At 38.4% G+C, this 22,664-nt stretch overlaps 1 protein-coding gene across 4 annotated transcripts in view; it reads right to left on the bottom strand.

Moving 5' to 3' along the window:
• LOC134643105 (heparan sulfate glucosamine 3-O-sulfotransferase 5) overlaps positions 1 to 22,664 on the bottom strand; it is a 128,237-nt gene that overhangs the window by 67,966 nt on the left and 37,607 nt on the right. For 2 of the 4 annotated variants that reach the window (XM_063495330.1, XM_063495331.1), the window contains one exon: positions 1,247 to 1,322. The exons of the other annotated variants lie outside the window; for them this stretch is intronic. The gene's annotated coding sequence lies outside the window, so the exon portion shown is untranslated. The remainder of the gene's footprint in view (positions 1 to 1,246; positions 1,323 to 22,664) is intronic. 4 annotated transcript variants of the gene reach the window in all.

A 22,664-nucleotide genomic window follows, 5' to 3' on the forward strand; every position in this document is an offset into this window, starting at 1 on the left:
CCATCATCCAGGCAAACATGTCGAACTACAATTGTGGTAACATAGAGTAGTCACACAGACAATACCACAGTACATGTACATGTAGAGTGCCAACAACACATTAGCAGCAAATCCTTTCATTATAAAATGCTTTAACACAGAGCCAGTGGAATTCTAACTCGTTCAGCAAGTTTCTGTTTGCATTCTAATGGCAAGGGGTGACAGTTTGTTTCTGGACTTGTAGTTAGCACAAATCCATCTTCACACAAAAACTGTAGCCCAGTAATGTTTTGTAAATTTCTATAATTTTTTATAATAAACCAAAGAATGGTGCATGTGGTAGGTGTATTTCTAGTAGTGTGCTGGATGATTATTGATTGTCATGGTTCTGGGCCATTTGACCCAGCATTTGGAGTTTATGTTTTTGGTGACTATTATGTCTTATTATCATGTCTGGTTTAAGGTTAATTTCATTAGTTTTTATTCTGTGTCTCTGAGCTAGGTTCCCCTTGTGTTTTTGTCCTCTGTACCCCCTCTGTGTTTGTGTCCTTGTGTCTTGTTTCCCTTTTCTGTAACCGTGTTTCTGTTGTCAAGCTCGCGTGTCTTTGTCTGGTTATCACTGTGTATATAACTTCCTGTCTTACTTTGAAGGTACCTCGTCTCATGTCATGTTCAGTTTTGCTTCCCCTGTCTCATCGTGTCTGATTAGCCCCGGCTGTGTTTCCCTCCTGTTTCTCATCCCCTCATGATTCCTTGTGTATTTAAGCCCTCTGTTTCCCTCTGTCCGTTTTCGCGATCTCCCTCATGGTTGTGTTTCTCCTGGTTTAGTTTGTATTATTTCCTGTCTAGCAATAAATCAGTGTCTTTTGAGTTAAAATCCTGTCTGCGAGTCTGCGTTCGGGTACAACCCTGCCTGCTTCTCACAGCTAGTTTATGACAAATGACACCTTTGGAAAATATTAAACTATGATTTATCTCATTCTCTTGTTGTACCTCACCTGGTGTGAAGCTACCCTTATAGCACATGTCATAAATCTGAGTTTATAAATGTATTTATTTCTAAATATGAATTAAATGCATTTCAGAATACTGACTGTGCAGTACATAAATAAGATCACTGAGTGTGTTTATGTGTTATACTTCTTAAAAGAGGAACACAGGTACGCAGGTAACACATCTCCATTGCATTTAAACCCAGAAAGTTTCTCTGTTCACTCAGCATGGATGAGAGGAGTGATGTGATGTGAGAAGGAGAGCTCATACATACCCTCTATTCCTCATAACTGCCAGAGCGGGTGTATTGCACCTGGATACTTCTTTATGTACTCACGTTGCTGCAGTATCTAAAATAGAGAAACTGAAATTCACTCTTCACCAAATGGACAACCACTAATTTCTATTCCAGCACACAAGCAGAGGGTTAAATGAAAAATATCCTCCCGCCATCTGTCTTGAATTACAAACCATCACATCATGGAAATGTGTAAGCAAACTCAGCTCCTGAGCCCAGGGAGAGGTTCATCTACTTTCTAGTTTGCATGACAAATGGGAAGCTACGCTTGGCATGCAGTTGGGAGACCGTGTGCATAGTTCAAATATACTCACAGAATGAAATAAAACACAACTCATGGGTGTAAAATTGCTCCCCTCTTCAGTTAATTAAAAAAGCAGCCCAAAGGATTTTAATATTTCAAAGGCAGAAAACAGGTGATGTAAACATGACCACTACTGTGTAAAACCTAGCCGAATGTTTGGTGCACAGCAGTGAATGCCCAGAAAAATCCGGTCTTAAAGAACTCTCTTCAGCTACAAGAGGAACTGGTGACAGGTTCCACAAAGCCCTGATTTCGGCATCAGAGTCCAGAATTTTAGAACAGGAGGCACTGAGACATCACACACGGGCAAAATATAGCCTGGGCAGCTCAATCTGACATTCTAAAAGGAATACAAAACATCCTCCTAAAGATAATGTTAATCTCAAGACGAATGACTTTAATGAAATTGTCATGCTATTTAAATAAATTGTGTATGCTCCACTTATGTAGGTTAACAAATGCCTTCTGTGATAAGCTGCAACACATTAAAGATCCCGACTAACGTGCTGCATGTTTCAACATCAGGCCTGGTGCAAGATTCTGGTAGTTTATGGGTAACAACCTCAAATTATTCATTTTATTAACGATGTGTTGGTTTGTAAACTGTTCCATCCAGTGATGGAGGTTTTTACTGCAAAGAGATTGATTTCTTCACATCCACCATGTCAGTGGTAACCCATCCAGGGTTTGGACTGGAGCTGGATTTTGAAAATAATATCAAAATTTTGAAATGAATTCTAATGCATTGAATTAGGCCTTGCAGATTTCCTGTGGTTTTCCAGTGTGTTGATCCAAATAGGCAAAAATCATTTAAAAAGGGAAAGAGATGGGTGTAGATCCAAACCATACCCCTAATATGACAATGGTTTGCTGGAGACAATGGATGTTAAAATGTTAAAGACTAACTCAACTACGCAAGAAAAAAGACACTTATGCAAAACCAGAATAGAAAATGTTTTAAAAATATAACATTTTGGTATAAATGTATACGACATTCTCTCAGTAGCTTTTTTTCTGATTGTACACTCTTCAATAATGATATCAGCCAATATCAGAGAGGCCTGTTGAACCTCAGACATGACCTTATGCTCTTGATGAACACTTTGGCCTTTTTGTTGGACAACCACTCATGTCAGAGCAGGAAGTCAACTGAATTTCCTCCATTTGTACAAGGTCTTCATGACCATAGATTGGTGGAGTACACACTCCATGGAAATTGTTTTCTAACCTTTTCCAGTTTGGAAGTCGTGACTTTGATTAATGAATGGTGCACTTCTGTAGACGTAGAACGCGACAGAAGACCAATGTTTGGGCTCTTTAAATAGATCAAAACCATATTTAATTTTGAATCATTTTTCTCAGTAAATTAATGCAGTAGTATTATGCTTTTGTAGTATTTGTTTAATAATGTTCTTCTCTAGATTTAGGAAATTTATGCAATTTCTGTCAGATTGTATGGAATTTCTGTTGGTACTTTGGTGAGTGGTTGCTGCTTGTAAAGTGCCATATAAATAAAACTGGCTTGGCCCACTACATCTCAGTGTTGCTACATGAAATTAATTGATACATTTACTGACTGAAAAAGAAATATTATATAGAAAATTTCAAATATCTGGATCAAAAGGTAGGAATATATATTTCATATTTGTTGGTATACTTATTATAATATATCAACGTAATATATCAGTTAAATGTAAATATTTTATTTTATTTTATTTTATTTTATTTATTTCCTTGTCCCATTCGTTACTTTAGCAATCAGAATTCTTGCCTGAAGGCCAGGAAAGATGACCAACTGATTTATTTTTTCATATTTTATATTATTATTGTTTATTTATTTATTTTACTTTATTTTAAGTTATTGAAAAAATAAAAGGGAAAAATAAAGTTTTTCAAGCACCCATGTGTACACCTGTGTGCATGAGCATGCTTGAGTTCAAAAGGTTCATCCATGTAACGATCTAGAGGGTGTGGGGAGACATAGCCCCGCCCCCCCATGGCATGAAGCAGACATGGAGGACACCCAGGCCAGGACATCCACAGGCCCCCAGAGTGCAAAAGCCCAAGGAGGACCACCAGAGAGGCAACCGCGCCACCTTCCTGGAAAGAGCTGAGGAGAGCCCCAGACGTGAAATGAACACTATATACCCATTCACACTCCCCCAAACATACTCTATACTCCCAGGTCCAGGTATCACTGCCAACTCCTCCCAGCCCCCTGCCCAGATGGTGTACTGAGAATGGGGGTGTGAAGAAAATGTCAGTATTTCTGAGAATCCAATTAAAAGGTTCTAAAGGAACAATTTTTTTTAACATATCAACAGCGAATGATAACAAATAATAAATAAGGAAATTATTATTGTGGACAATTTATATTCTTAAATACTGATATCATGGTCTGCTTCAATAATCCAGTGCTAGTCCTACTGCCACAAGAACAGCCACTGTGTAGAACAACATTACTATAAGATCCACAAACAAAGGAAAGAGGCAAAAAGTCTGCCTTTAAGGAAAAGAAATTAAATTTCTGTCACAAAAAATAATCCACAGTCAACTTCTCTCTGTTTTCTGCTTAAAATTAGATATGTTATCCCATGCAGGGCTACTTAGCACAGCAAAACTGATTTGTTAGCACATAGCGTAACATATGACATAGCAACCATACGATGTGTAGTGGTTCTCCTTGCCTAAAACGGGGCCAGGAGACAGAGCAGGACACGGTTGCCAGGATCTGTTCCGATTATAAAGCTGAAGGCTAACCCAGGAGGTCGGGGGCTCCAAAAAAAAAGAAAAAGAAACATGCAAAAGAATAACTGTATGGAGAGGAAGTTCAGTAAATCACACATTACAATGTCACACATATAGCAGTGAAGCCCTTCTGCGTCACTGCCGCAGTGTGCAGATTGCAGAAGCTGTAGACCCTGACTCAGACTCTGACAATCATGACCATACTTACACATTGTGGTGAAAAGAATGTGTTTGCTGAGCCTTGTGGGACAAATATTAATTTAATTTATGCAAATATGAACAAGAGTAGATTCATTTTAATTATTTAAATGAGACAGCTCTGTGTGCAACAGATTGTTCTGCTGGTGAATCTGCGGCATCTTACACCTACTCTCTAATTACTAACAGCAGTGTTGTACATGGATGAAACAGAACAGAGCTGGGAGGGAGCAGGATTCCCTGTGGCCGGAACACAATGTGAGTCAAAAGGAGATAACGTATTTTTCACACTCTGATGCTATGTTGATATCTAGCTTTCTCTCTGGCCCATCTGTCTCTTTCCCAACTCTCTTTGTCTCTCTCCATCTTAAACTCCCCAAGCTGAACTTTGATTAAAACTGGTGCACATTAACTTGTTGGATAATTTTACTTCATTAAAATATAGCATAAGCGTTTCTTTCACCCACTGATGAGATCTGGGAATGTGGTTGCTTTGACAAAAAAAATGGTGCATAGAGCAGGTTTCAATTGCTGTTTGAAACTGCATGAAAAAAGGTCACTCGTAATGACAGTATGACAAAAAAGTATCATCTTTCTCTGCAGTTCCTGTCAGCACAGAGTCTTTAAGTATGTTGTTTGATGGGTAGCAAATGTAATGTTCAATTCAGTTTTCATCAGCTTTATTTTCAAAATGCAGCTGTTCTCGCAAAGAACTATAATTAAAAAGACACCAAATAGCAAATACAGTTAACAGCTTTGCATTTGATTGCTAGAAGACTCAAAAAAACCTGAAAGGCAAAAATATTTCATCTGCATTCCAAATGAGTGCTTATGTTGAGCTGGCAAAAATAAATACAACATGCCAATCCCAAAAACTGCAGATCCTCTAATGGCCACTTGAGGCTAGCTTTAAAATGGAGTCAGTCTGCATAGAGTCCCAAAATAGTAGGCTTTACAACAGAAATTAAAATATTTACAGTATCTTATAAATAGGCATCATCTATCCATAGTAAGCAGGGCTGCTTTAGTTAGCGTCTATCTTGTATCTTAAGAAGATACAGTGGCTTGTATCTTATAAAATAAGCCACTGTAGCCTAAAGCTGTCTGCTTGGTATAATCATGGCTTATTCCACTCACAGCATTGGTACTGTTGGTGCCTTTTAGAAGATTTTGGATCTTTATGCATCCCAACTGTCCTTTTTTTTCTTTTCTTTTGCCTGATCCATTTGGTTCTTTAGCCATCAGAATTACTGTCTGAAGGCCAAGAAAGATGCCCAACGGATTTACTTTACCAAGTGGATCATCACGGCCTTGCCGTATTGGTCCATTTGATTGACCTTTGTTATTATTATTTATTTGTTTTACTTTATTTTCAGTTGTTACAGACGTGACAGACATGACTGAGGGATAGGAAAGAAAGAAAGAAAGAAAGAAAGAAAGAAAGAAAGAAAGAAAGAAAGAAAGAAAAACAGAGGGGAAGAGGGACCAGTCCAAAGCCAAATAGCATTAGGTATATCAGATTGGAAAAAAATTGGATCAGAGCATCCCTAATTATTTAAGAAGATAGTATTATCAAAGCAGATAGAAATACTATGCAGAACTATGACAGACCCAAACCTCTGCCATAGAAGAGAGTCTAAGAACTCAAATCTGAATGCTCTGATGCTCTGAATAAAAGTACAAAGTTTCATTGTCACTGGTTATACAGCACCATGCATGAAGGACACAGCGGTTAAAAGATATAAAGTTGTACATCGTGAGAAAATGGGAACATTGAATAGTTTTGTCACTGCACTATTGGAAAGTATCTGCAAGCACCACTCCTCACTCTCAATGCTTGCTTACTTTTAAAGCATAAAATAATAATAAGAAATGCATCCCTGCTATTATGATAAGAAGCATTAGCAAGATTAATTTGACAAACACATTTCCCAGCTTTACAATAGTATTTTAATGCATAAAGTATCATTCAATGGAACCTATAGGGCTGATGAGGCTCTTGCATAATAATAATAAAAGGCTCCCACTGGTGAAATTGAAAACTTTATTGCACGCAATTACATCAAGTATCAGAGAAACTATCCTGAGAACGTGGGTTAGAAAAGTGTAATTTACTTCACACTAAATGGACATGAGCTGGTGCACTACATTAGTGTTACCTGGTAAAATGAAACACAAAAACATTTCTACATACTCTGAGTTTTCTTTGTTATGTCTGGTCCCCCTAGTATTTTTTAATACCCTTAAGAATTCAACTGATGTATCTAATACTTGGCGGATTATACTCAGGCAAAACTAACTCTAAGCCTACTCCTAAGTGGTCGACTAGCAACTTTGTGGAAGTTAAGAGGTTAAATCTCAAACACCTACAATATGACTCTGCACAGTGATTGGTAGTTCTGGAGTATGTCACAAAACTGTGTCCCATGTGTGAGGTTTTTTTGTGCACTTCTGTTTGGCTATCATTTTGGTGAACTCTAGGCACCACACCTGGGTGCTGAGGTTTTGGAAAACAGCATGGTTTTGGTCCTGACTAAGCATTTGTATGTGGTGTCCATATGTGGAAGTTGTGAGAGAAACCAGTGTCTCTGTGTACAAAAAATGTAGTATTGGTTGTTGTAGTCATTCTTTGGATGTAAAGGAACTTGGTAGATGTGAAGATCTGACCCAGGTTGACAAGAGCCAGATCATTATGGACAGACTACTGAATTAAAGCATTTACAAAGACACACTCCTAACTGGTAAGAGTGTGTTGGGGAATGTCTGTAACTAGACTGACCCATAGTACATTCTCTACTCAAAGACTTCAGGGATCTGGAGCTAACATCTTGGTGCCATTGTCAGAAAGACACCTTCAGAAGCATTGTGCATGTCTATACTTCAATGGTTGGAGCTGTTTTAGCAGACTGAAAGTATATTGTGCAAGCAGAGTCAGAGTGATTTGGTTCATTGGTGTATACATCCATAGTGATAATGCCAGCAGGCCAATCTGAAAATATAAAACAATAATAATAACCTCATTAGTCAATCTCTTTCATTTCTAGCAAAGTATTTAGCCTTTTTAATATTAGAAACATGATTTTAAGTAAGTAAATTCTGTACCCAGAGTACTTGAAAGTTTGAATTATAAAGTCAGTTCATTAAAGTTGCCTAAAACAATCCCCTTTGTTAACCTGTTCACAATGTCCCCTGCTACTCTCCTGCTGCTCTCCTGCTTATGGTTGTTAATTAGTTTGGATGTCAAATGATGTCAAATAATTAACAAAGACAAATAGCTTTCGTGTCCACTTGCTCCTATCCCACCTCCACAGCTGTGGAGATCTTGCTCTTCTGTAGCTTGTGTTTATCAGGCTAGAGAAGCCAAACCAAAACTGCTAATGCATTAATTTATAACACAAGCTGGCAAGACAGCAAGACAGCTGCTGAAAGGGAAATACAGGCAGGCTGATCGGGTGAAAAACTGCAGTGTAACCACGTGAGTCCACTATTAGCCCTCTTGCATCAAGTTACTTTGTATGTGCTGATACAGCCTTGGGAAACAGATGTCCTTGTGTGACTGATTGCAATTATTATTGTGCAAGACTTGCTGGTTTTCATCAAAGCCAGAGCTGTGCAGTGGCTTACACTTTTATTTACTGTCAGTAGGATTGCTTGTGTTGTTTCCAATAATTTAGGTGGACTGAAAAGCAGGATGGAAACGGGGAAAAGCAGTATCACTTAATTAAAGACATTTTTACATTTTGGGGGGTATAAGGCCTTCCAAAGTAACATACTGTTGTAATCACATTACATTTGTATGCAAATGCAATAATGACCTATTAGTGTAAAAATGCTCACCGCACATATATTACATGGTATGTATAACAGATTTTGGATAGACTCACTTACTTAATCAATATAATCAACTTGATTGCTGATTATTACTTTCCCAGGAAACATGCCCACTTGAAACCCATTCAGGGGAACTGTGGGCAAATCCACAATGCCCACAGTGTGTGATTTTCCTCTGATTTGTAGCCCTCTGCATTTGGGATGGCTGTAGCTCAGGAGGTAGAGCATGTCACCTACTGATTGGAAGGTTGGTGGTTCGATCCCTCCTCCAGTCTGCATGTCAAGTATCCTTGGGCAAGATACTAACCCCAACTTGCTCTCCGATGCATCCATCGGAGTATGAATGTGTGTGAATGTACTTAGAAAGCACTGAGTATAGATAAAGTGCTTGTGAGAATGGGTGTGATTGGGTGAATGCGGCATGTTGTATAGAGTGCTTTGAGTACTCCGGGAGAGTAGAAAAGTGCTATATAAGAATCAGTCCATTTACCAATCAGTCCCACAGTGGTTAGGCCACACCATGGGCCGGCCATACTAAACAGAGAGGGGGCCCACAGTGTGCACAACATGCCCACTCTCTAGGTGAGGGCTTCCCTACTGCACCCCATGGTGCGAGCACAGATGTGTACAACATTTCCTCGGCTGCTGACCAAGGCACCATAGAGCGAGGCCTACATGTGCCCCACTGTATAATACCACCAGCAACTGGTAAGGAATGTCGACCAGAATGTTGCTCTAAAAGAAAAAAGAATCTTTATTCACAAAGGGTCACCACATGGGTCTTGATACGACCCACAGGAGATTTGTCTCCTCCTGTACTCAAACCAGGATCTTTTGTCTGTAAACAAAACAAGTCAAAGAAGTCTGTCTGAAAGAATTCAGGGGCTGCATGCTTGAATTATTATGGATTATTATGACCTTATGTCTTTTGCATGACAACAGGCAGTTTAACTTCCATTTTACTGAGGTTTTGAATCAGTCCTTAATATAAATAATGTGCCAGCAAACCATGTGAGCCCACAGTATGTAGCTATGGCTGAACTGCAGAGTTATGTGGGTAGGGCAACCCCACACTTAGCCCACCCAAATTGGTGTGTCCACAGAGGGCAGTTTTGCCCTTTGACACCCCCTTATGTGACTACACACCCTCACAAGTCACCCAGAGCTACCTGCATGGGCATGTTTGCTGGGTCTGGGGTCTTTTTAGTCACAATCTTAATTATAAATTAGCCAGTTGTCCTCATGAGTTCAAATAGTGAGAAAGCGAAAATAAGAAGAGTGACAGGGGGAGCAGTCAAAAAAGAAATCCTAATTGGTAGCAGACAAAATACAATGACCTCAGTTCAGATTTTGAACAAATATGTGGGGTCATTATCAGTGTTGGGCAAGTTACTTTGAAAAAGTAATTCAATTATAGTTACTAGTTACTTCCTCAAAAAAGTAACTGAGTTAGTAACTGAGTTACAATATTCTAAAAGTAATTAATTACTTGAAAAGTAACTATTGCGTTACTTTAAAAAAAAACGTTTAACCCTCTGGGGTCCAGGGTATAATTGGCCATTTTTAACTACTTTTGATTTTCCCGCCACATTTTACCTTTAAAAACGATTTACTTTGCCTTGTTTGGTATCATCCTTTTCAGCACAACCTCACGTGTCTGAATTTACAGTCATGTTTTCATTTTGACATACTGTATTAACACAATTGATCTAAAATCAGACAAAAACCATAAAATCAGAGTAGAAAAAGTTATATTTTTTACTGTAACAACCACAAACATCTTTAATGAATCATATTTCATAACTTTAAATGCAAATATTAATTGTCAATTTTAAAATCCTATGCACAAGTTTTGCAAACAACAAAGTTATTTGCATCCATTTACCTTTTACCCTTTTTTAAAATAACCATTTCAAACTATTTACAGAACAATCAGCTGTTCTTCAATAAGATGCCACACAAATTATTTGTGCCACTCCAAATATTTCTGTCCACTATAAAGGAGAACATCACAGCCTGATACCGGCAGGTCTGACAGCAGCAGGTGTATCACTCCTGTTTCTACCTGGAGACAGCAGTCGCCTCATTGTTCTGACACACAACACAAAACTATCCACAACACTACACACTAACTACACAAGACAACACATGAACTACACACTCCAAACACGCTAAACGTCACAAATCTCTCACATCTCAAAACTCGCACTCTCTCTTTTTCTGCTCTCTCTCTCTCTTTCTCTCTCTCTCTCTTTCTCTCTCTCTTTCTCTCTCTCTCTCGCTCTCTCTCTCCGTCACTCCTAAAACTTCTCCTGTTTTTTTTTCTTTTGCTCATAAGCAGAGAGTGCTTGCTAGCGCTAACGTGACGAAACTATTGAGGAAAAAACGCCGCGTATATCTTGTTTATCATGACTCTGGTTTTACGTGGCCTATCAACACAATTTAAAACTGGTATATATCGCCTTGTTGCTTTGTCTTTAAGTGGTCATGTGATTGGCTTACCACGACTACTTTATTCTTCCTCAGTCAAACAGCAGCACTCATGCGATTGTTTTGCCCCCTTAGCTCCAGGTGTTGTGCTAGACAGTGATCGTGATTACCGTCCGCGGGAGCGCGCGCAGCTGTTTAAAGCTGTAGCGTCCAGATTACTTACGTAGTCAGCTACTTCCGTGCAACTGATATAAGATGCGGTAAGCTGAACACAGCTTCAACCGTCTGTTTGTTGAAAAATAGTAACGGATCGCATTTTCTTGTTAGTAACTGTAACGGCGTTGTAACGATAGGAATAGTAATTAGTTAGATTACTCGTTACTGAAAAAAGTAACGCCGTTAGTAACGCCGTTACTTGTAACGCCGTTATTCCCATCACTGGTCATTATAGAGACTTCTTTCATCTTAGGAGCTAATGTGTATGTGATACGTCATTTCTGTCACATGGCCAATATGTGCAGCACTAAAAGTGAGCCTACTTCTGTTTGTGACTCCCCAAAGTCAACGGACTTTAACTTAGGCTCAGACTATCCCATCTGTCATGGAACGAGAGGTGAGGTACACCCTTGACAGGTTGCTGGTCTATTGCAAGGCTAACACAGAAAGACAGACAACCATTTGTATTGCTAAAAACTATCTGCTTTTAAAAGCATTCATTCTATCTTCATATAATTGGAAAGGACTGCAAGCTGGCTAGTATAATATTTTATAAGACTTTGTTGTCAGGAGCGGTGATTGTCTTTTAAGACAAGGTGACGGTTGTGTAAAAAGTGACAGTGAACCTTTGAAATGGGACTCAGAATGTTATTTGCTATAAATTACTGGGAGGATCTCTTCTCAAGGTCAGCTGTGAATATGACAAGCTTCAAACAAAGGCCAGTCAAGCTCACCATCATCACTTGATGCTTCATCAAGGGGCCACATGTCCTGCTGCTTGTACTGCCAGGGCCAGTTGAACAGGGGGCATGACCCAGTTCTATGGGAAGGCCTTTTAAAGTGCTTCTAGTAAAAGATAGTCAGCCTTCAAGAAAACTCATAACTGGAGACAGCCAATTACTTGGCAGCTTCCATTAAGACTGAAAAGGATGAGGTTTGGGACTGATTTGCTCTTCCGTGGCACTTGATGAAAAAGATGCCCGAGTTTACTGATCCCTTAAGAGATCACAGTCCAACAGCTGCAGTATATAGAACTCAATATACATTTTTTGTAATATAGAGGTTGCTTTGTATTAATTCCAAATATTTGCAGATAACAGTAGAATTACTAGTTCCATCAGAGGCTACTTCATTGACACATTTTAAAAAAGCATTGCTTACATTGCTTAAAGAGAATTGTTTGTTAGATTTTAACAAGCTGTTTCCATCAGTTGCATGGCACCAGTGATCAGAGACTGGCCTAAAAGGGATAAACCAACTTCGGCTGTACAACTTAATTTATGAAACAGATCTATTGAGTAGACTTTAAAGACTAAGCCGGCTGTCAAAAAAGTTAAAAATATTCAGTCAAAGAAGTGTTCCTTTTGTTGTATATATAATTTGTGTGGATTAAAGAAAATCCAAAATGAATTTAAACGAGTGCAGGTATGCTGTACAATTAGTCCACCCTGGGAAAAGGTCAGCTAAAAGACACCATTAAGGCCCAAAATCACTATGACATTTATGCAGCTGATGAGTGAATGTAAAACGTCTGACCACAACTGTATATTGATGTCTTTTTCTCAAGCATATGGTTAAAATATCAGAAGTGTTCTTTTTAATCAAGCTTAAATTTAGACGCATTTGGAATGCAACATATCCAAGATTAAACCCCTTCTGTTTGAAAGATGCACAAGTAACCTTACAGGCCTTTTTCTGTCTTTTTTTTTTTTAAAAAGACTTGACTACTGCTAGGTTTAACAGTCTGAAACCAGAAAACACTAAAGGCTTGAAATACTAATAATGAAAGCTGTCAGGATTCCAGAGGGCAAATGCTAATCATTTTCACATCTGTTTCAGGGACAGCTGAATGAATTGTGTTCATCCTCTGATTTTCCATTTTGCTCTGTCCAATAATCAGGAACTGCAATGACATTCCTGTCAACCTCAGCTGTACCTTCTGTTTGGCAGCACTTAGTAAATGTTAGCATGCTAATATGCTAAACTAAAAGCTAAACTAAGCTAAGAATTTAGATACGCTAAGCTAAATTCTTATAAAATGTGTAGCATCATTGTTCCAAAGTACAGAGTTACAGAGATTCTATAAGAAATTGGTAGTTTTTCATTGTTATAAGTTATTGTAAGATATCTCTATATTCTGAAATTGAGATTAAAGCTGTGTTTGTATTAACACCAGAGATCTCACACTGTACCAGGATTTCTACTTTGTGAAATATTGAAGATACAACAAGCCGATGTTTTATGTTTGTGTAGACCGGTTTAATTCGATTTTCAGAAAAAAATCTGAACTGCTGACAAGACTTTTGTCTGTTATACTTTGCCAGCGCAACACTGAAAAATAGTGCATAAAACCATAGTAGATAAGCACAGTGGATATGGCTTTTTTAAATTTCTGACTCCTTATATAAAGGTTCTCCAGCTACATTAAGGAAAAAGCTGTGGTCTTTGAAACAGCTTTGACTGAGTGTAGAAAAAGCACAGCTGACAAACTTCTGACCTTTGACCTTTATTATCCTTTAGAACATTTTTTTGTGCAGCTTGCTTTGTAAACGCGAGCATTCTCAGTGCATTTTACTTACATCACAGTACATGACGTGACCTCTTGCTGATGAGTTGCTGCTAACATTCCAGACTGCCTTGTGTAGCTTCAATGAAAAATGTAAGCGCTTGCTATCGCAGACGCCACAGTAACATTTCCTCAGACGGTCCGTTGGTCTCTCGTGACTGGTGGCGGTGGCGGATGGAGACATGTGATAGCGCTGGCCTTATTCTGCTTTATTCCTCAGCTTCCAGTGATCATTTCCACAGGGTGTGTAGCCCTCTGCATTGCCTTTATACAGAGTTAATACCACTGGCTCTCTTTTTCCTTGCTGGCTCCTGTGCTGGCTGGCTGGTCTTATGATAGCGCAGTAATCATCAGTGTGTGTGCCAGAGATAGGTCTGCTCTGAGAATTTCCCGTAATGATCACCTACTCATCCCCTCTGTCTCAGCCTTTCATTTTGCTATGTCAGGCTTTCATACTAATCCATGCTCATTATCTTATCTGATATAATTTGTAAAGCACATAGACAAAACTATTCAACTAGGAGCGAGGTTAATGTGTTCTCTTTCTTTCTTGAGGATTCTTGAGTGCTCAAGTGTCTTATTTGCCGATTGAGCCTGACGTTTGACAGTCAGTGAGTGTGTACATACAAGTGTGTAAGCACAAGCAAAGTCAGGATCTGGTGGATGACAAGATTAAGACACGCATTGTTTGGGATCAATATTCTCGAATCTACCAAGCAACTGACTCACAGGCAACCTGCTCAACTTGTCTGTTTTATTAGACCGGAGATGGAGTTGCCATCCCCTTTGCGCCATCGTAAATGTTTTCCTGCTTAATTTACTAAAGCATTTATTCACAACTTTTTCGCACGTTAGCCAAGGTAGTTAGCAAAAGGATCTCTGTTACAATTCTAAGTCACTTTGGTACGTTTTCTGGCTAATACTAGCAGTAAAAGCTGCAGTATGCAGTTCGAGGCGGTGCTAAACATGGGCAGACTCCACCTTACATGATTCATTCTTGGGAGCCATCTGGTGGTGGAGGCCTTGCAGTACATTCATAATTGTCAATACTGCAAAATTACCTTTTGACAGAGCAGCCAAAAAACCCATTTATTGATTAAATATTAAAAGTAAGGACGCAGTTAATTAGTTAGCTGAAGTTTTTACAATCCATAGTTTTTTTCCATGCTGCCTATATTTTTTTTAAGTATAACATAAAGTTATCCTTTTTGGCTATGACATGTGTATATATGTACACATGCTGAATTTCTTTTATACATTAAATTATATCAGTTAAGGAAGGAGATCAGAGACTGAAGTGATGCGTGTGCCATTTTATGAACACCAAACAATGAGCACTCGAACATGACTTTATTCATGTTTTTTAAAATACAGAAAAACTCGCAATTGCCTCACTTTAATAACTTCAGCACAAAATGGCCCGGAATCAGCTGGGAACTAAAACAGAACACAAACTGTTCCTTCAGTTCTACGAAGTCCCTCAGGCCATCAGGCATTTGCAGCTGTTCAACTGCCCTCATGCAGTCTTCCACGTCCAGTTGAATGTAGCGGCAGATGGGCGGAGTCAAACATTTGAGCCAAACTACATTGAGCCTCTCTCCCAATTGCACACTGCAGTCAGGGACTTCTCGTTTGCCTTGCACCTTGCTCTCCCATCAGTTTAACATCAAAGACCTGTGGTTTATCCACAATGTGCATTCACAAACTACAAAGAAAAAAGGTGCTGGCCTCTCAGCTTGCCCAGCTTCAGTCATTGTTAATGGCAAGTAAGGCAAACTGTGTGTCTTGCTTGTCCTAAAAGAATACCACAGATAAAAACATACTACAGACTGGAGCCCTACAGACTTTTACAATATGTGATTTAAAAATCTGACCTACACAAGGTGACAAACTTTAAGTTTTATTCACTGGTTGTTATCAATGCTGATAAAAAAACAGATTAAACAGATTAAGCTGATAATATCATCCCACCAATAAATTAGTCAGGTTCTATTACAGACATTTTAAATAGAATAGGCAAAGAGTATAAAATATTTAAATCAACCAATTATATAAATCCACACAGATGTCCACCAGTTGGCCAACCACTTCCTTGGTCAACTCTGTCCATGTCCAACACTTATGTGGCACCATATTTGATCTTGCAACATGGAGTGATTTATTTTTTCCCCTGTGTTTGCCCACATTATGCTGCATACTTAATACTGGAAAATTTCTATAACCAGATGAATTACTGAGCTTAATATCAAAAATTCCTTAACAAATTCGAGATGTTGAAACTAAAACATATATTAATGGTGGGATGACTTCTACTGACTCTATTCATGTGCTTGGGTAGAGGAATGCATGTTTCCTTTTAAGCCATGTGCAGTTATTGCACATGGCCTGTGGCTATATAGCACTACAAGGATGAGAATTAATTGCTTGCTGAAGTTAATTTAAACATTTTTTTTGGTACATAAAACAGGAGACACTGCTCGATCAGCAGGCTGATGTATGAATAGGAATGAAAAGGGAACCTTAAGAAACCAGACACCAAGATTAGGGCTTGGTGCCCAAACTTTCTGTTCAACCTTTAAATAACCCTCAAGAGTAACGATCAACTCCCCACTTTCTCTCAAAAGACAGATTACTGAAGCAGTTCAGAGGAGACTGCATGATGGTAAAAGACATCTAGAAATCCTCTCCCCACCCTCTCCACCCAACCACCCTCTTTGCTAGGACAGATGTGAAAGCTTTTAAGGCTACTGCAAGTGTTCATTAGAGATAAGGGAGTTTGTCTGCACACATAATTGCCCAGCTCCCATGGCAGCCTGTATGTGCCAGTCAACTATTACTACTATGACAGGGGTCTGCCAGGCTCCCGCCGCTGTTCTTGTTCCATGACATTTAGACCCATTTAGGCTCATTAGAATTAAGAAGCCAGATTGTGTTTGCCTGTTTTGCTCACACAGAGGATAAATGAGTGGCAGCTTCAAGTATTTTCTTCACTTTTCCTGCCCTGTGGTTCAATAAGGCGCTTATACATCAGAATATCATTGTATTTTACTTCTCATTAATGTTTAGTACATATTAGTTGTTTGTTGTCCAATTGTCATTTATAATTTTAATTGTAATTTTAACTGTCAGTACAGCTGATCCCACAAGACAGCTCTTGTTATTAACTATCCTTCTTAAAACTTGAAAGGCAGGCAGTTGAAATCAGTGAATTGCACCTTGTTATGGATGGTGAGATCAATGGATGTCTACAAGGAAGGCAGGTTTCTATCAAACTGGCATGAACTCCTGAAAACTCAGCTAAAGAAAATGTGAATACGTGCGTTTCTACCCATGTCTATGTGAAACTAAGACGTTGGTAAGTTGAGATAAAGAAATAAAATGATAAATGATAAAGACTCTGCACACACCACTATTTTGTTAGAGGCACACAGTCTGACCAGGACTGATGACTAAATGCAGTGTGCTGTAATTGGTTGATTTTAAACAAGTAGACAATCACGTTTCTAAAATGCATACCTTGATAACAATAAGGTTTGACACATTTATCAGAATGCGTGTCACTTCTTTTAGGTGCACTTTTGTTAAAATAGGATTGTTATTCCATTTGCAGTTGGTTATATTTGGCAGCATGTCTCTGCTCATGGACCTCCCAGCAGAAAGATAGTCCACATCAGCTGACGACTGTCATTGACTTTAGCTGATCTGTTGGGATTGCTGCTGAATTTGATTCTATAGCCTGCTAAGATAATGCTCCATAAAGAGTAATGTCACTGTAGTGTAGAATTCACTTAATTGCTAAACTGCTAAGCCTAAACATCTTTAAAGTATTAAAACTAGAAAAACATAAATATCTTTACAGAATCAGAAATTAAATCAAGATCTAAAACAACTTTTCTTAGTAATGACCTGACATCTGGAAATATTTAGTAAAATTAGGTAAATGTGGCTGACTAAGAATTGTGCTATTGACTTTTTTGGGGTCTAGTAGGGACATGAAGCACCTTATGTTTGATAATGCAATTGGACCCTCGGTTAAGCAATTGCATATGGACACATAGCAGGGGAATCTCTGAAAATGATCTTTATCTGCAAGAGAATTTTGAAAAAGGCACATGCTCTATAATGTTGCAAAAAATAGAGCAGTTACCAGCTCAGTTGGATCATGACATTAGTTTCATGCCTGTTTTGCCCAGAGACTTCCTTAAACTTCAGTCTACTCTGGTCTTGCATACTTATTTCATTTGCCCATTTAATGGAGGCTTCAGCTCGGGTTCAACATATCAAAGTTCTGAACCCAAATCAAAGGTGAAACAGAGGTTGTTGATTGTCTTGCTTTTATTTTTGTCAGGAAATGTGCAACCAAATCCTGGCCCTGAACTGCAATATTCCCAGACTCCTTCTGATTTTAAAATAATGTCTGGTGTTAAATATATTCATCTTAATGTGCGCAGCCTACTACCGAAGATGGACATGGTCAAAATTTGGGTTAAATCTACAGATGCAGATGTTGTTATAATCTCTGAAACTTGGTTAACTAAATCTATTACTAATGAAGACATTAATATATATGGGTACAATATATATCGTACTGATAGGCCAAAAAAAGGAGGCGGTGTAGCTATTTATGTCAAATCAAGATTTAATGCCTCGATTGTTCTGTCCCAATCGATATGTAAACAAATGGAGTTTTTGGCTTTGAATGTAGATATTGCTAATACTCTTTCGATAACCATTGTTGGGTGTTACAGGCCCCCATCTGCTTCAAAAGAGGCATTATCTTCACTAAAGCACCTTTTGGCTAAATTAAATTACACTGAACTACTAATGGCTGGAGATTTGAATTGGGACTGGCTAAATGCAACTTCTGGTGAATTTAAAGAATTTTGCGATTCAATTAATCTTACCCAGCTAGTCTATCTTCCTACCAGGCCAAATCTTAAATGCCCTGAAAAGTCCACATTAATTGATTTGGTTTTATCAAACGTACCTCATAAATTCTCTTCGCTTGGTGTCTTCTGTAATGACCTAAGTGATCACTGTGTTGTTGCTGTTTGTAGAAATGCTAAAATTCCAAAATGTAAGCCGCGCATAGTGTGTAAAAGGAATCTTAAACAATTCAATGAACAGGCTTTTCATCATGATTTGTCAGTAGTTAATTGGGAAAAAATCGGATTATTACCAGATGTAGAGTTAGCCTGGACATATTTTAAGGAAAGCTTTATGGAAATTGTTAATAAACATGCCCCCTTACGGAAAGTTAGAATTAAAGGCCGAGAAAATCCCTGGTTTTCGCAGACACTCGCAGATAACATACACAAGCGTAATAGAGCATGGGACAAGGCGAGGCAAACAGATACTACCACTGATTGGTCTGCTTTCAAACAGCTTAGAAATAAATGCACTTCTCTTATTAAAAAGGCCAAATCCGAATACTTTTTGTCTGTCACCACTGAGAATCTCAACGATCCACAGAAATTTTGGAAAGTAATCAAGTCCTTTTCTGCCAATAAAATGACTCAAACCTTTCCTAAATTTGTTGTAAAAGATTCAGTCTCAATTAATGATAAAACTGAAATTTTGAATTGCTTTAATGAACACTTTTTATCAGTGGGTTCCTTGTTTGATTCTGCAGAAACTTTTTTAACAAATTCTTGCCCAGAATTCTCTATGTTTTCTGGAGACCGTTTTAACTTTGTACCTTTTAGTGTTTATGAAGTGCATAAAGCTTTAAAGGCTTTGGATCACAGAAAACCTCCTGGTCCAGACTTGATGGAACCTTATTTTTTGAAGCTGGCAGCAGATTATATTGCAGAACCACTTTCAATTCTATTTAATTTTTCAATTAAAACCAAAGAAATTCCATCGGTTTGGAAATCAGCTTTTGTCTTGCCTTTGTTGAAAGGAGGTGATCCATCGGTGTTGACTAATTATAGGCCAATATCAAATTTGTGTGTTTTATCCAAAATCATGGAATCGCTAGTTTGTGACCAGTTGAAGGAGTTTTTGTACTCTAATGATATTGTCTCTAAATTTCAGTCAGGCTTCAGGAAAAAACACAGTACTAACACTGCCACTATGAAAGTGATAAATGATATTATTATGGCACTTGATAAGAAATTGTACTGTGCGTCACTCTTTATTGACCTCTCAAAAGCTTTTGACACTGTTGATCATGCTGTCCTAAAAAACAGACTGCTCAGCCTTGGATTGTCAGAACATGCAATAGCGTGGTTCTCAAATTATCTGAATAATAGAACCCAGTGCATTAAACTTGAAGGTCTTTGTTCTAAATTTGTTGCTGTCCACAAGGGGGTGCCACAGGGCTCAGTTTTGGGTCCCCTTCTGTTTCTTTTATATATCAATGACTTGGGTCAAAATGTCTCAGACACAAATTTGCATTTTTATGCTGACGATACAGTTATTTACTGCTATGGATCATCTCTTACTCAGGCCATTGAAACCTTACAGAAAGCCTTTGTTGCTTTCCAGCATTCACTTATCCAGCTAAAATTAGTTCTCAATGCTGACAAGACTAAGCTAATGTTGTTTTCTAAGTCAAAGAAGGTCCCAGAGCCTATTCCAGTGGTGTCCACCCTTGAAGGAAATGTCATAGAGATAGTTCATGAATATAAATACCTTGGTGTCTGGATAGATGACTCCTTTACCTTTAAACCACATATAGAGAGACTTGTAAAGAAACTGAGGCTGAAACTTCGTTTTTTTTTCCGTAATAAACAGTGTTTTTCTTTGCAGTAAAAAAACGTCTTGTCACTGCAACCTTTTTATCTGTGTTAGATTATGGTGACATTCTGTATATGAACGCTTCTTCTTCATGCCTTCTAATGTTGGATACGATGTATCATGCTTCCTTGAGGTTTATCACCAATTGTAGATATTTGACCCATCATTGTGACTTGTACTTAAGAGTAAATTGGCCTTCTTTGGCCATTAGAAGACAGGGGCATTGGTACACTTTTATTTACAAAGCTATTCATGGATTGTTGCCTCCTTATATTTGTACTTTGGTCACAAGGACAAATAGTGGTTCTTACTCCTTGCGTTCAAATGATCAGCTGCTGCTGTCTGTTCCCCTTGTCCGCACAGAGTTGGGTAAGAAAGCCTTTGTCCACTCTGCGCCTTTTTCATGGAACCTGTTACAGAAAGACTGGAAACTGACTGAATTGTTGTCTTTAAATGTTTTTAAAACTAAACTCAAAGGCCTACAGACTGCCTCAATAATGTGTAATTGTTTTGTGTAATTTTTAATCTTGTTTGTTTGTATGTATTTGTTTGGAAATGTGCTGCCTCTTGGCCAGGACTCCCTTGAAAAAGAGGTTTTTAATCTCAATGGGACATTCCTGGTTAAATAAAGGTTAAATAAAATAAATGTCCATTTGTGCCTATGAAAAGCCTATAGAGAGGAGTTGTCAGTTAATGCAAACATGCTTCTTGGAGTCCTCCAAACACCCAACTGCACATTGCTTGACATGGATGAGTGTGTCTTGGTTGAATGTAGACTGGTTGACAAGTGGAGCAAAAAAGAAAAAGGAGCAACAGTGGAGTTCATCAGGAACAGAAGAAGTGCAAAACAAAAGAACAAAAAACTCCATTAAGATCAAAAATACAGTAATAAATAAAATACATAAATATAATATAGACATTGAGTGCAGTGAATACTTTGGATTGTTTGTAACAGCTCCTTGTAAGCAGTGCGGGGCTCACAAAATTTCAAAATCCTTGGTAGCCCTTCGGGCAGGCACTCTTCAGTTTTTGGTAGCCCAAAATAAATTTAAGTAGCCCGAATAAAAAACAGAGGACAATTTTTTGATTGATGTTTTGTTTCCTTTACAATATTATACTTTAATGTATAATATTGTAAAGGAAACAAAACAATCTAAAAATATTTCAAACACAAATCACAACAACAAATTACAATCATCAACTCAAATATTTGGTTCTAATTGAACAGAAATTTCTATGAACTTGCAAGAACTGTGTACAACATGAATCAGTCTGTGTCAGATCCTGAATTTGAAATTTCCACTGAAATCACAGGTAAGAGGCAAGTGGAACCAAGATCTAGGACATTTGCTTTTTGAAGTTTTCAAAGACTGCTAAATTTTGCCAATGGTAGTTCACTCTGTGGAACATAGTACGCTGTTCTAAACAGCTTTTTCAGGACTTCTTGTTATGCTTTGTTTATTTTTAGTATGTTATTTACAATTGGTGTTTGTTCTGGGAAAGATAATGCAGACTGAGCAATAATGCATTTCTTGCATTTCTCATGGGTTCTGATGGGGTCTTTCTTAAAATGACTGGTCCCAGTAACAAAGGCGCTTGTCGACTCAGAAATCGAGGGAAAATCACAACACACCCGGCAGAACATGATGTTATTTAGCTCGTCATATTCCAGCCACATAAATTCTTTTGTCCATGAAACCAAAAAAGCTGCACTTTCCTTTTGCCTCATAGTCTGATTTGTCATAACTTTTCCGTTTTGTGGTCGGCTTTTCTTTGGCTGCCCCTTCTTCACCCTGACCTGTCTTGTTTGGCTCTGCAGAACTAAAATACCTGCGTAAATCCATCTGCTCTTACACACATACTTACATAACGATCAGCAATTCTCTAAGCAATCAACCTCTATCACATGTTTAAGCTTGCTGCAGGAGATTTCACTTGTCATGTTTGATAGTAAGCTAACGATTGATAAGACGATGCCAGGGGAATTGGTGCGCAATTAATCTGTGACTTACCAATCAGTGCTGCCGCTCTCTATACACAGGTCGCGCGATCGCAAAGTGAAAGTGAAAGCAAAAAACAAGCGCAAAGTCAAAGGCGATTTCAATGTGTCACATATTGACAGTGGCTCATCGATGCCGATGACATAATTACTCAGCTACATTTGCGAAAGAATGCAAAAGCATTGACATATCTTTCCTTCCCATGATAGCCCGACGGGCAGGGCTGAGATGGATTTTGGTAGCCCGACTGGAAAAATCGCTAGTCCCGGGACGTCGGGCTAGCGATTTTGCAAGCCCTGCAGTGTATAGACAGGTTGTAGTACATTTCTTTAACACTAACCCCCATCTAACACCAGATGC

This window comes from Pelmatolapia mariae, linkage group LG15, assembly GCF_036321145.2.
Source record: "Pelmatolapia mariae isolate MD_Pm_ZW linkage group LG15, Pm_UMD_F_2, whole genome shotgun sequence".
NCBI lineage: Eukaryota > Metazoa > Chordata > Actinopteri > Cichliformes > Cichlidae > Pelmatolapia > Pelmatolapia mariae.